Source organism: Bubalus kerabau, chromosome 16 (assembly GCF_029407905.1).
Source record: "Bubalus kerabau isolate K-KA32 ecotype Philippines breed swamp buffalo chromosome 16, PCC_UOA_SB_1v2, whole genome shotgun sequence".
NCBI lineage: Eukaryota > Metazoa > Chordata > Mammalia > Artiodactyla > Bovidae > Bubalus > Bubalus kerabau.
Window position 1 is genome coordinate 51,154,573 of NC_073639.1, and position 5,480 is coordinate 51,160,052.

Here is a 5,480-nt window from a genome sequence, read left to right on the forward strand (position 1 = left end):
GACGCTTCTTGTTTTTTGATCACCAAACAACCACTTATCCTTATTTGTGTAATAGCATTTATAGGTTGAAAAAAGTGAAAGTCACTCAGTCACGTCTGACTATTTGCGACCTCTTGGACTGTAGGCTCCTCTGTCCATGGGAGTTCTCAGGTAAGAATACTGGAGTGGGTAGCCAGTCCCTTCTCCAGGGTATCTTCCTGACCCAGGGGTCGAACCCAGGTCTCGCACATTGCAGGCAGATTCTTTACTGTCTGAGCCACCAGAGATAAGGTACGTCAAACTGTGGTAGCAAATAGACAACAGGCATCACTCAGCCCCATCAAATTCATGGCTTTTTCAAGCACAAGGCAGTGGAGAGTGGGGCGCTCTGCTCCATATGGCCATTCAGGGACCCAGGCCAAGCATGGCTCCACCACCTTTAACACACAGCTTTGAAGACCACCTACCGCATCCAGCATTCTGGCGAGCTGATTGGTAGAGAGAGCCTGGTGACAATGAGGTGTTTCACGAGCTAGGTGATATCACCTTTGCTCACATTGTACTGGCCAGGACTGAGGAACACGGTTACATCTAGTTGCAAAGGGGGCTGGGAAGTGCAGAAGTGGCTCTCTGCCAGAAAGGAGGAGGGGAGAATGGATTTCAAAGAGCAGCCTCTTGGGACCCCTTGGCTGCCTAGTGGTTTAGACATCTCCGTCTAATGCAGTGGGTGCAGGTTTGATACCTGGTCTGGGAGCTAAGATGCCTCATGCAGCCATGATGCTCATGTGGCCATGAGCCACAGGCCTCGTGGCCAAAAAAAATGAACATAAAACAGAAGCAGTATTGTAATAAATTCAACAAAGACTTAAAAAAAAAAAAAAAAAAAGCAGGCACTTAAGGATTTTGCCCTCAAAGTGCTGTCTTTGTGGGTCTATACATCAAGTCATTCTGTCTTCTCTAACCAAGGTACTAGGGCATGTGATCCAAACTTGACCAACTGGACTTTTTTTTTTTTGCCCTATCAGATCCTTTATGTAGCTCAACATAGAAGGGAACACCAAATTAAGACAAGCAAAGTTCACATATTAGGCTGTTTATTAATAACTATACAATTTTTATATTAAAATATCATAGAATAATTAAAAAAAAAAAAGACAAGTGAAGTTCCAATGCAGGTACTTCCATCTCTCTCCCTTGTATCCTGATCCAGTGGCTGCCAAAGCCAGGAGGGTCTTAGAGCTGGGCATTTGATTATGGAGAAAGCTCCTATAGTTGGCCCAGCAGATGGGAAGGGCGCTGTGTCACTTGCTCACAGTCTGAATGACATCCTCTCCCTCTGCCATATGGTCTGTACCCACTGTTTGAAGATTATGTTTCACAGAGAGATCCCACCCCAGAGGGTATTAAAATATTTAAATTATTTGATAAATTTTTGTGAATCTTCATGCAGAAATCCTCCACCGTGGCCCTGGAGGAAGGCATCCACCACTGGGGATGTGTGGCCTGGCCACTGGTCTTTGGTTTGGTGGAAAGCTTCCCTAGTCTCAGACAGTCCCAGATCTTTTCCAACAGGTCATCAAAATTCCAGCACTGGTGGGCAGCAGATTTTTTCCCACGGCTTTTAAATCTTAGTGACATTTGCCAGAAGAGAAAAATAAAAGTGTTTTATTTCATTTTTTTAATGAATTTAAGCAGATTAATCCCAGTGGCAGCCAATGAGACCTCCAAGCTCTTCCTGCTATGAGGTCCCTGGAGCCACTTTCTTTTTCCAAGTCCAGTCCTGTAGGCCTTCCCATGCGTGATGGGAGCTCCCTTGTAGAGTTCCAGTAAACGATCCTTTGCTTTAATTAGACAAAGATGTTGTGACAAGCAACAAACAAAGAATGCTCACTGGCATGGGGAGCTGAACTCTGAGGAATTTGGGTTGACCCAACTTGACAATATGTCACGCCAGCAGAAGATGCACTGGGAAATTCTAGCCATAGCTGTGTGTCGTTCTTAAGTATTCCCTGGGTCTTCCTTGGTCAGTTTCATGAGAATAAATCCTGAAAATGGAAATTTGGTGTGGTTGAGTAGAAAGGGCCCAGGACTATAAGTCTTAGGATAACTTGGAAAGAAGTTTGTAAGTCCATCAATTCTATTTTCAGGAATAGACGAACTCCTTGGGTTTAGACATGGATCTTGCAATTATTGAGCATTGTCTAAGTCATTAAAGTTGCTTACATTTTATTTGGCTGTGGGATAACCTACTCTACCTCCAGTTTTGTGAAGACCGAATGTGCTGAAAGATATTAACGTCTTCTTCAAAGGTATTAACATCTTTTAAAAAATTATTTATTAATTTTTGGCTGCACCGGGTCTTTGTTCCTGCCTGTGTGCTTTCTCTCGTGGTACACAGACTTCTCATTGAGGTGTTTTCTCTTGTTGCAGAGCATAGACACTAGGCGTACAAGAGCTTCAGTAGTTGTGGCCTGCAAGCTTAGTTGCCCCACAGCATGTGGGATCTTCCCGGACCAGGGATGGAACCTGTGTCCCTTGGATTGACAGGCAGATTCTTAACCACTGGACTACCAGGGAAGTCTTTAATGTTTTTTAAAAGCACAAATGTTAGCCATATGTAAAATATTTTTGCTTTAAAGTAGAACCAGTAGGAAACATATAGAGGTCAATCAGAACTTGAAATAGTAAAACAAAATGCGATATCAAAAAATAAACAAACAAACAAAAAAAACTTCAGCTGCAGCAGAAAGGCATTCCAGGACACAAATGTCCTAAATCAAGATGATGGATGTTGGGTGGAGGTTATCTGCTGGTAGCATGTGGACCAAATTTGTCCTCAGATATGTGTTTGACTTTCACAGTGTTTGAATCATTTAAACTGCCATACTTAAAAAACCAGGAAATGTAAAGTAAATGTTTTGACTTCCTCCTTTTCTTGAAAAAAATTCAATATTCTGCTACTTTGCACCTTCATCATTTTAGAATAACTTTTGGCAGGGGCTGGGTAACAGCACCCTCTTTAGGCAAATCAGGCATTGTAACCCCTAGTGTGGGTTTTGTGGGGCACACACTCAGGGATCATGACTGAATCCAGGAGTAACAGGATCCACTGTGGTCCATGGAGGTGTCCATCAAACCCTGCATCCCTGTCTTTTCACCTCTGCTTGCTTTATTCGAGCATGGGCAAGAGGATTACAAACCTCACATTCAGAATTTCATCCCTGCTCTAGGCTTCTGCCGTCATTCTCTGTCCCGCCAGTTTCTTCCCCTGGGACTTCCTGGACCCTACTCCTAGAACAGCAGGGAGAGTGCCTAGAGCTGTCTGGGTGGGTGGGAAGAAAGCCATGCAGCTGGGTCGTAATTGTTACCTGGAATGAAATTACTTTTAATGACTTTTGGTAGCTTCCCAGCCCCCTCCCGATTCTCACCACCAATGAAGCTTAACAGCCTTTGGGGCAGATATGTCTCCTACACTGTAAGCATTAAAGCTGCTTGGCAGCTGATGGCAAAGAGAGATGTGATAAACATCACCCAAGACAAACATCAAGGAGGGATGCCCATTGTTCATGCTGGTCCGCGAAGGCAGGATTAGAGACCAGAGGATGAAAGGAAAGGAAACTTGAGGCTGATTGTCAGGATAATTTTCCCAAGAATGAAATCAATTAGCCTCTGAAGACTTATTTCTCAGCAGCAATCTGCTTCCATCCCCACTGGGAAAGACAAGACGTCTGTAAGGAAACAGATGTCCCTCCAGCAGAGGATGGGGCTGGAGCCTCCTGGGGTCTTTGAACCCCATTTCTCTTAATTATTTAAGTGCATTTTGGAAGCAACATGTCTTTCTTTCTCTAGATCTGTTGCAACAAACTTGACCTGAATTTGTTTCTGACTCATAGGTTATAAGGGTATTTGTTGTTTCTACATTTGTACTTTCTTGGCTTTTCAAAGCTGGGAGTTTAAATCAACAGGTTAAAAAAAAAAACAGGGCTCCTGAGTCTGAGGTGCTCCACCCTCCCCTCTCAGCCTTGAACTGGTCTTCCTCGTCCCCTGACCACTGAGTCTGGCCACTGACAGAACCTTAGTATGGACTCACTTGGCAGAATGCAGCAAATAAGGGCTTCCCTGGTGGCTCGGTGGTAAAGAATCTGCCTGCCAGTGCAAGAGATGTGCGTCTGATCCCTGATCTGGGAAGATCCTACATGCCATGGAGCAACTAACCCCGTGCGATACAACTATTGAGCCTGTGCTCTGGAGCCAGGGAGCTGTAACTACTGAAGCCCTCATGCCCTAGAGCCTGTGCTCTGCAACAAGAGAAGCCACTGGAATGAGAAGCCAGCGCACCGAAACTAGAGAGTAGTTCCACTTGCTGCAACTATAGAAAAGTCTGTGCAGCAATGAAGACCCAGCACAGACAAAAATAAATAAATAAAATTATTTTTTAAATGCAGCAAAGATTTGTCAAGCCCCTAACTATGTGCCAGTGAAAGTCACTCAGTTGTGTCTGACTCTTTGTGACCCATGTCTAGTCCATGGAATTCTCCAGGCCAGAATACCAGAGTGGGTAGCCTTTCCCTTCTCCAAGGGATCTTTCCAACCCAGGGATCGAACACAGATCTTCTGCATTGTGGGCAGATTCTTTACCAGCTGAGCTACCAGGGAAGCCCAACTATGTGCCAAGCCCCCTTCTAGCTCACTGGAAAGAAGAGCAGAGCATAAGACCCCTGTTTTCGTGGACGGTACTTGGACCGAAATAATCCAGGGGGGATCATTTCAAAGGACTGGTCAACAATATTCAGTTTCCTCTTCTCCCTCATTAGCAGAAATCCAATTTGTTTGGAGGCACCTAAAGAGCTTAATTTCCCAGATTCCCATAGGGCTAGTGGAAGTCATGTGATCAGTCCTGACCAATGAGATTGAAACAGATGCTAGTGAGTGGGGCTTCCAGCAAAACTCTTCTAAGGGAGGTGGGCTGAGCTGGCACAGCCTGTTGACTTAATTTTTCACCTCCTGGAGTATGATTTAATGCTCAGTCATCTAGCAACCATAAGGACAAAAGTCACAAATAAAAACAGTGGAGCAAGGTGAGAGGAAGAACTTGGTCTCTAGTGCACTTAGGGCAGGCTGCCTCCAGAATCCTCGTAACACTAGAAAAAATAAACTAGTAAGTTAGGTAACAATAATTAGTTCTAACACTTCAATCTCTTCTGTCTCTCCAAACCCAAACTCTGTGAGAACAAATAATCCAGAAATAATGTTTTCACATGGTAGTCTTGCTCTCTGCCGTGTATTTTGTAAAGCTGGCAATTGATAGCCTCACTGTTGAAGTACAAAATAATCTGGCTCTAAAAGCTTCAGCAGAGCTGGGCTTTCCTGGGACTGTCCGTCAAACTGTGCAGTGTGAAGGTCTCAGGGAAGCTGAGCTGCTGATGTGGCAGCTAGGGGCTCCACAGAGGGTGCTTCAAGGGATGAGGGGAGAGCTGTATGGCCTCTGGGGACCAAACCTC